We start from the raw sequence: 9,964 nt of genomic DNA, 5'->3' as shown, positions 1-9,964 counted from the left end.
CGTGTGACTGGTATTTTCCCTATAATTCTCGTATGTCTCGCTCATTACAAATTCTTGAGCCTCTAAAAAAGTGGGATAAGGCTTAGCAATTGGTTAAGATAGAGGGACCAAGAATCAATGATTTATCTCTTCAATGATTTGTCTATGACTTGATACCTCAATTTCCATTGTCAAAAATATGGGAAGCATCTAACAACTAAGAACTTGGTAGCAAGCATACACTTGTTATGTAACTTTCTTGAAGGGAGGATGATAAAAATAAGAGTGATAGTGCAAGTTCATTTTTATCATTCTCACTTCAACCTGGTTACAAAACAAGTGCTTACTCGTAACCTATATGTTTTTAACATTGTAAGGGGGATAAAAGAGAAAGTGAGGTAGTGAAATGCTATGGTAATCCAAAATCAAAGGCTCCATTCTGAGAGGCTGGAGTGAAGGCATCTTGTACATGGTGAAAAGTGATTATGGCTCCACTTAGGGAGTCACCAAGTTAGACGTTGTAATCATGGACCATGTGTTGAGTTGACGGTTAAGGGTTTAGACGCCCTTGATTATAAGATATGAGTCTTGATATTCAATTGATACATAATCCTTTTGCATCTAAAAATGAAGGCCTTTGAGTTTTAATTTTTGTGATATATATCAAGACTCATATATATATATATATATATATATATATATATATATATATATATATATATATATATATATATATATATATATATATATATATATATAGGAAATGTTTGGGGGCCGCCACATGGCATGCACTGATCCCCCCTTGCAGAGCCCAATGACCCCCCACCTCGCTTGTATGATGACCCTCGTGTCTACAATTGCCCTTTGATCCGCTGACATACCCATGACCGCTTGGTGGACCCCCCACTCCGCACATAACAACCCTTGCGCCCATGTGCCGATGATGATATTTTACACACACACACACACACACACACACACACACACACACACACACAATATATATATATATATATATATATATATATATATATATATATATAATGTATATTTTATATCTTATTATATGTTATCATATATTACTTATATTTATATTTTGTATTCTCTCTCTCTCTTATTACAAAATCATTTTCAAATAGTTTTTTGATACTTCCTTTAACATTATATTTGTGATTTGTGATGGTTTTATTTAAATTTAACAATAACTTTTACAAGCATACCTAAATCTTTGGCCTCTCTTTGTCTCTATACTTAGTAATGTTTATACATTATACTTAACTAGCGTATTGCACATGCTTCGCGCGTACGGAATGCTAGGCCGCTTTACGGCAGCTTTGCTATCTCAAAGCGACAAGCGAAGTTGCCATGTTATCACACGGGCAACTTTGCTCAACAATCCATTTCTCATCTTTCTCTCTCCTCTTTTCCCTATTTGTTTCTAAATTTTTTCTTTACCCTCTTTTTCTCCCCCCCAATTCCCTATGTCTAATTCTCTCTCTCTCTCTCTCTCTCATTCTCGTTCTCTGCCTTCTATTTTTGTTTATTTTTTCTTCTCTCCCGTTCTCTCTCTCTCTCTCTCCCTTTTTTCCCTCCTTGCTTTTCTTCTCTCTCTCTCTCTCTCTCTCTCCTCTCTTTTCCTTCTCTCCCTCTCCTCTTTTTTCCTTTTTTTTTCTTCTTCTTCTCTCTCTTTCTCTTTTTAAAATTTTAAAATTCCTCTCTATTATTCTCTCTCTGTTTATATTCTTTCTTCTTCTTCTCCTCCTCCTCCCCTCTCTCTCTCTCTCTCTCTCCTCTCTTTTTCTTCTCTCTCTCTCTCTTCTCTACTTTTTCTTCTCTTTCTCTTTTTAAATTTTATCTTTCCTCTCTCTATAATTCACTCTCCATGTTCCTTCTCTCCCTCTCTCTCTCTCTCTCTCTCTCTCTCTCTCCTTTTACTTTCTTCCCCCCCTTAGTCTCTCTTTAGGTATGCAAATTTTATCTTTTTTCTATATATAATTCTATCTCTTCTTCTCCTCTCTCTCTCTCTCTCTCTCTCCTGTTATATTCTCTCTCTCTCTCTCTCCGTCCCCTTTTTTTCTCATTTTTCTCCTAATTTTCTTTTTTTCTCTCCCTCTCTCTTTTAAATTTTATATTTCCTCTCTCTATAATTCGCTCTCCATGTTTTCTCTCTCTCTCTCTCTCTCTCCCCCCTCTCTCTCTCTCTCCTCCTCCTCCTCTTCTTCTTCTTCTTACTTTCTCTCCCTCCCTTAGTCACTCTTAACGTATGTAAATTTTATCTTTTCCCTATATATAATTCTGTCTCTTTATGTTCATATTCTCTCTCTCTCTCTCTCTCTCTCTCTCTCTCTCTTCCCTTTTCTTTTCCTTCCCTTTCTCCTAATTTTCCTTTTTTAATTCTCTCTTTTTAAAAATTTATCTTCTCTCTCTCTCTCTCTCTTCCCCCTCTCTCCTCTCTTCCTTCCTCTCTCTCTAAAAAAATAATTAAATTAAAAACATTTTTCTCTTTTCTCTTTTTTCCCATCTCTCTTCCTCTTTTCCTCTTTCTTTTTCTTCTTCTCTCTCTCCCCCTCTCCTCTCTTTTCCTTCTCTCTCCTCTTTTTTCATTTTTTTCTTATTCTCTCTCCTCATTCTTTCTGTAAAAAATTTCATTTTCTCTTTCTTTTAAATTTTATCTTTCCTCTCTCTTCTTATTCTTATTATTTTCTCTCCTTTTCTTCTCTCTATCTCTCCCCCCTTCTTCTTCTCCCCTCTTTCCTCTCTTTTCCTTTTTTCTTTCTCTCTCTCTCTCTCTCTCTCTTTCTCTCTTATATTTCCTCTCTCTATAATTCTCTCTATCTATTCCCCCCTCTTTCTCTCTCCTTTTTTATTTTTTGCTCTCTTTGTATATTTCTCTCAGTTTCTCTCTCTCTCTTCTTGTTTTTTTCCCTCTTTCTTTGTCTTTTAAGTTTTTTTCTCTCACTCTCTTTTCTCTCTATTTTTCTATTTTTTCTCTTTTCCTTTCTCTCCCTCTATTTTCTCTTTCAAATTATATATTTCCTCTCTCTCTCTCTCTCTCTAAGTCAAAAATGGTATAAAAAAGGTTTAATTAAAAAATGACTATTCTGTTTTCTCTTTCCCCCTCTCTTCGTCTCTTTCTCTTTCTTCTTCTTCTTTTAATCTTTCTCCTTCTTCTTCTTCTTCTTCTTCTTTTATCTCCCTCTCAAAGTATGTGAAAAGCTATGTCTAAAAAACTTTAAATTTAAAAATAATTAAAAATATTTAATTAAAATATTTAAAAAGAGAGAAAACCTAGGCCCTACACATGGAGAGAGAGGGGGAAGGTCTAAGAAGGAAAGCTTGAGCAATACTCCACATCCAAAACACACACATACACACCTCTCTTTAGAGAGCAGACCCTCTCACTCTCTCTCTCTCTCTCTTTAAGTTCCACTTCTCTCCCCCCCTCTGTGACTCCAAGGTATAGCTCTCCTCTCCCCCTCCCCCTTCCCACACCCCGCCCCCGCCCCCGCCCCCGCCCCGACCCTCTCTCTCTCTCTCTCTCTGTGTCAGACTCAGGTCGGGGCCTTACTGACGCGGCGATGCCGCAAGAGAGAAAACCCTTCTGTTTCCATGCCAAACCCTCGACTACCTCCATTCCCATCGGTCGCAGAGGCCGCGTGAAGCGAGCTATTTTTCTCTCTCTGCTGCGGGTCCTCGCCTCTCTCTGCTCCCGTGCGCGACGCCTCCTGTCTTCCTTGATCGATTCCATCCTTCGCCATCGAAATGCCAAGCTCACCTCAGCCATGGACATGCAAATGCTACTCGAACTGCTGCTTGCCCCGCACTTCCAGGTAAAATGACAGCAAAAGATCCTTGAGTTCTGTCTTTGTTCGGAACAGAGTAGAAACAGGGGCGTCAGCTCAGAGGCTATTTTCATACCTTCCATTCAATCAACAGCTTGCCAATCTGTCAAACCCTTGCTTGCCTCTTGAGTCTCTTGCATTTTAGTTTTGGAGGAAGTCTTGATGTATGTGATGGAGAGTGTGCTTAATCTCTGATTCTGAGAAGAGAATTTCTTGATAAGACAGTTTCTATTCTGCAGGATCGCTGATCGGACTACTCCTATCGATCTGTGAGGTATGTGATGGGGAGTGTGCGTTTGTGGCTTAGTTTTGCCTGAATTTTGATATATGTGATGGGGAGTGTGCTGGATGTCTGATTCTGAGAAGGCAATTTTGTAATCCAAGTGTTTGCCTGTGTTTGTGGCTGCAGGATCGCTGATGGAAGGACTCCTATTCATCTATATGTGTCATGCTCTGTGTATTCATAAGCTCTCCATCTATAATATACACGCTGCCCCAAATGTTACCCCTCTCATCTCATTACACCCATCGCTTCAGAAGGAGGAACTGCTGGTGTCTGCAAGCCTCACAAAGCAATCGCAAGCTTGCAAATGAAGGCCACAAATACACCTTCAGCAACGTACTGCACTCAATTAACCACCAATACTCAATTAAGCCGGTTCTACATATATAGCATCTGAACTATACCAGATGTCCACATATGGATTATGCTGAACAGTTATCCAGCTATGGATTGCTTAAGCTCAGCGTATGGCAACCTTGTTGTTTTTAATGGCCTAGCTAAAATGATGCAATTCTTGCTGGGGACCATTAAAGTCATATAAGATGGCACACCTCTTGACAGAATTGCTTTGCCTTGGCTCATCACCTGGCTAGATTGTCTAGCCTGGTATGTCAAGGCAAGATGGGCGAATCACTCAGATCACCTAGCAGCAATGTTAGGTAAAGTACCTGGACTTACCACTGCGTTCGATCATGTTTAAGCTTCATTGATGTCTATGGGAAATCCCATCCTCCACTCTTGCCTGAAGAGTACAGTTTTGTAAACAGTTCTGCTTAATTCTGGTTACTCTTGGACATCATGTCTCACAACATTCTAGCAACATATGTCAAGGGGGGATGAATTCTTCAGATTGCGCAAGAGGTGTGGCTTAAGTCTATCTGAAAGCAATAAAATCAGCCCCCTTTCATTAGGAGGGGCTCACTCTGTTTTTCCCATGTTGATTCCTTCATAGCCCCTTTGAGATAAAACTTATTGCATTCATCACCCTAATCCTTGTGTTACTGCACGGCAATTTCCCCTCTGGCATGTTCATTTTGCACTTTTGTGAGTAAAGGGAAGCACCTGTGCTCTTCCAGGTGGCTAAGCTCTTACGACTGCTTTTCTTTGCTCATGAAAGGACAATGAGGACATTGTTCACGAAAAACCGAGGTTTCATGTACAGTGAATTGTAAAATTTTTAAAATGACCTTCAAAATTGAAAGAAGGTTTAAAACCTTGAACTTTTGAAAAATTTTAGTTATAAAAATGATAAATACATATAATTTGATTAAAAATCCTTGCAAAAATTTGAGTTAAAGGTTCTTGTAGCTGCTACGAAAAATGTTTTTCGTGAACATTAGAGCACAATCACTTCCCTTTGCTCATGGAAGGACAAACAGTGCACTTCGTGTGCAACGAATGATGCACTTCATGCCTAATGTGTAAAGTCCCACTAACCTAATGTGTAAACCATGTGAAGCACACTATAAACAATGTATCGCATGTAATGATATCATGTAGTCACTTCCCTTAGCTCGCAAAAACTCAATCAAACAATGCACTTCATGCATCACAAACAACACATAGCACAAATAATGATGTCATTAACATATAGTATAATGTTATATGCTCATTTTCATTCATGCTCTGTGTAAAAAAGCATAATTATGAATATGGTTGTTCCTCTTTATCTTCTTTATATCAAAATTATACTATCTATACTATCAAAATATATGTTTTGACCCAAAAGAAACTCATCTTCTAAGGAAACATACGAGGTAACATACATATGGGATACATGCAATGATGTGCAAAACTAGACAAACTAAAGAGGTGATAATCCTTGGTTTTCAATACTCAATTAATTATTAGTAGCTAGTATAAAATTCAAAAGGGAAACAACATGCCTTTCAAGGACTTCTAACGAAATTAGTACCAAGGAATTTTAAATGTGAAAACATAATTGAATTGCAATAATCAAAAGTTGAATGTTAGAACAAAAGTGTTGCAATGAAACGTGGGCCAAAGCTAATCATAAGAAGAGTGACATAACAAATGCATAATTAAAAAAAGATAATTTGTAAAACCGTTTTCTCAAATATGCTTTGTCACCAAGCATTGGTGCATCTATGACATTGTACATGGCATATTTATTAGCGTGTTATTCACAAATTATAAACTTTGGCAAAATTCTCCCATTTCCATAGATTTTTAGGTGCACGAAAAAAACATTGATCCACACAAAGAGATGAGTTGAGAAGAAAAAAGGATCAATATTTATGCTTCATCAAAGGGGATATTGGACAATTGTACTAAAAATATAGTTTACTTGTTCATGGGCCTATCTAGCTAGAACATGCAATCCTTCCCATCTCCTCGATGTGCCCCCCCCCCCCCCCCGCACCAACACACACACACTCTCTCTCTCTCTCATGTACTTGTCCACTAGAGATATCATTAAGTATCACAATACAGGCCCCTCATTGTTGACTATGCTTTGTGTGGAAAAGTGCTAGTGTTATGAGAGCAAGCATCAAGGTGGTTGCAGAACACATGAGAGCGAGTGTCAAGGCGCCTACTTCTTTTGGACATGCAATCCTCCCATTCCCCTTTTGTGCGTGTGTGTGCCTTGGTTTGTCCCACTATCTGCTCCTCGTCTATCTATCAGGGCTCCAAGTCCTGCCCCAATTCATTTACTCTAGGACCTTTCTCTATACATCCAATTGTCTCCTTCCACCTATGGAGTTTTGAGGGAGAGAGGGAGAGCTTTGGACCCATCAATTCACATCCCCAATGCCTCTTTATGCTCTATGTACAACTTCTTTCAAGCTCCCATGGCTTGAGTAGAAGCAACCTAAATCTCTACCTTTCCCCTTGCTCCAATTCTAATGCGCTTTCCCAAAGTAGAAAGCATGTTTCTTTGCATGCCTCTCTGCCTTTGCCAATAACTTCAGTGGCCATTAGCTAGCTCAGAATAAGCTTGAATCCATGCTTCTCTTTTTTTATTAGGATAGCCCACCTTCTTCTTTGCTAGCATATGGAGACCCTTCTAAGCACGCATGTGCGCACGCGCACGCATGCACACACGCACGCACGCACGCGCGCGCGCGTGCACACACACACACACACACACACACACACACACAAAGTTGCTATGATTCTACATTCACCTCTATCATTTTTTTGGCAATTGATATGTGTGATGCAGCATTAGTTGAGTGCTCCTTGATGTGGAGAGAAAGAGGTAGAGAGAACTCTCTCACAAACTAGCTTTCGCAGATGTCAACTCTCCCGGCCAATCTCTTCCACACATGCATGTGTAATTAAAACCTAGCATCGATGACATGCCAAATATGAAATCTCTCTCTCTCTCTCTCTCTCTCTCTCTCTCATTCAGAAATGGTGAGTGAGATGAGCTTCTCTCACTATCTAGAAATGGCTTGTGAGTTTCACAATCTCTATGCTACATTGCTCTTGAGCAACAAAAATTGAGAGCGGATTTTTGATGCCGAGAAGTGCTTAAAAATAGCTAAAAATTATGAATATCAAGGGAAAAATATTCAACGTCAAAGGCGGCGGCTCCAGCTAGGATGATTTTAAGCATCAAAGTGCTTTAAAGGCGCTCAAGTGACACTTGTTGATTTTTGATAATTTTTCAGACTGCCGTGCGGGTTGTCAAGAGTTACCAGCCAATGCAGGATGTTAAGCTGGACGCCCAGGATTTTTCAGAGCTCAATTCGGAGTCCGGACGGGAAAATGGCCAAGAAACCGGTCAAGATTTGAAGAGGTGGACAAAATTTGGCCAAAATGGATAAGTGACCCTTGGGAGCCCAAGAATGAAATGTAACATGAAAGTCTTGGCAAAAAGCGTGAGGAGAGAGAGAGGAGGATGGCGGCAGTACGCGGGCGCATTTTTCGCCCTCTCCTTGATGATCATGATCTCGAGCCTCAATGCAACCCCCCCCAATGATCATTAGCAGTGAATCCCCTCTGGATGCTGGTCTTATCGCCGCCTCTCGCTCGTCAAATGGTGGCCTCAATGAAAATCTCTGATTCTAGTCTTTCTCTCTCCTCCCTCTCTCTCTTCTAGAGGCAGATTCATGTGGGAAGAAGAAGGATCCGACGGATGCTTGTCCAACCGAGATGGGATTGCTCCGTGATGCAAGAGGAGGGTAGATTGCTGATTCCGGAAGGTCATGGACATTAATGGCTATTGGAAATCAGTCTCGAAACATGGCAAATAAAAACCCGCAACCTGCAAAGAACGGTAATTTTATTTTTACAAAGGGAATTGATGGTTTATGCAATTTGCTTCATGAATAGTTGTTTCCATGGGCTGATTATGCATTATCTTGTTGTTTGCTATGAGTTTGATCAGTTTATGGTCAGAAAATCGGAAAATTATAAGTGTTATGACTGAAATTAATGGTATAAAACCCGTAAAACACGTGTTTAAGAGGCAAAATGGGGGTTTTTTGCAAAATAAAGGGGAAACATGAAATATAATATCAATAAAACCTGAAATTTTGCTGTCAAAGAACCTAAGGGCCACAGCCCATAATCAATTTGAATTTCTAGTCATTTTTAATGGAAAATAATAAAGGAAAAATGCCTAAAAATGGTAAAAAATAGGTTTTAAATGGGAGAAAACTAGGAAACGATAAAGAGAAAATTCCAGAAAATCACATAAGTGTTTGTGCAATGTATAATGAAGGTAGAGCACGAGGTTAGCCTCGGTTTATCCTCATTTCCATGTTTTTGTCCGTATTTATTGCTTTCTCTACAAAGAAATGCACATAAAATGACTCTTACACCTATCAACGATTGCAAAACATTAAACGGTAGGGTGCGAGGAGAGTTTGAGCGTCAAAGTACAATCTTAAATCTGATTTATGTGTTGCATCATAGCTATAGGATGTGTTTTAAAATAAAGGAAAAGGCAGCATGAGCGTAAGGCTCGGTGTCTCTCCTCGTTTCAATACATAAACGTTAGCATGGAAATCATGAAAAGATTGGTTTCTCACGATACACAATGCTGATTTTCTATTGTTTGTGCACTAAACCATTCACATTATACACTATGCATGGTTCATGGTATCGAAGGAAAAATCTCCTGGATTGCATAGCAATTGTTTTCTTAGGACTTTGACCCACGATTGAGAGTGTGAGGTTATCCCTTGCCGTAGGGTAGAGGGTTGGTTTCCTAAGGGATTGTGAAGTGAGGAAACATGGTATATCTCCTGAAAATACGAGAAATATAAAAGAGAGGAGTTTGTGCTCGTTTGTGTTATATGTTTAGCAGCGCATTAAAGGGCCAATCCCTGCGATGTAGGAGAGCTGTAGTGGGGCTCCGACCATTAGTCGGTGGAGTGCCTCCTATGCATGTGTGATCGTGGCATTGCCAATGTGTAAGGGTTCTCCCTCTGAGGAGTTTTAGGGAAATGTTGGACTATAAACTATAAACACATGAATTAAGCTTTAGGGCAGTTTGTCCTTTAGCATTAGATTGACGCTCCTGGTCCGCGAGGCCGTGAGGGTGTTTGTGTGTCATGAGCATGAGATCTGGCTAGTGCTATAGCCAGTGCCGACCCATTTTAGGTCCCATCAGTGGTGCGTCTGCCGGGAGCCACTTATAAGTGGTGGTTTTCGGATCTAGGGTTTTTAGGGACCAAAAGGAAGTTGATTTATGTCCTCTAACAAGGACCGTCAAGCCGAAATCCGGAAAGCAGAACGTGCTGAGAGGGCTAGACGGCGGTTAGAGATTGTAAGCCGTTATTCTCCTCAAAGGAGTAGTCCAGTACGTATATGAAGTAGTGGTCTAAGTCACTTAACTGCTCCACCTATTCCATTAGGTGTAGGAGGAAGTGTAAGATCTTCTTCT

At 39.8% G+C, this 9,964-nt stretch overlaps 1 long non-coding RNA gene across 1 annotated transcript; it reads left to right on the top strand.

The window, feature by feature from the left end:
• Positions 1–3,471: 3,471 nt before the first annotated feature.
• Positions 3,472–5,254, top strand: LOC148031352 (uncharacterized). The gene is made up of 3 exons (XR_015691990.1): positions 3,472–3,809; positions 4,061–4,095; positions 4,231–5,254. It is a non-coding gene; the product is annotated as an uncharacterized LOC148031352 (long non-coding RNA).
• Positions 5,255–9,964: the final 4,710 nt, after the last annotated feature.

The sequence above is a fragment of the Lygodium microphyllum genome, chromosome 9, assembly GCF_053477565.2.
Source record: "Lygodium microphyllum isolate KBCC chromosome 9, Lygodium_microphyllum_v1.1.10, whole genome shotgun sequence".
Lineage (NCBI taxonomy): Eukaryota > Viridiplantae > Streptophyta > Polypodiopsida > Schizaeales > Lygodiaceae > Lygodium > Lygodium microphyllum.
This window is presented reverse-complemented; position numbering and strand designations above follow the sequence as displayed.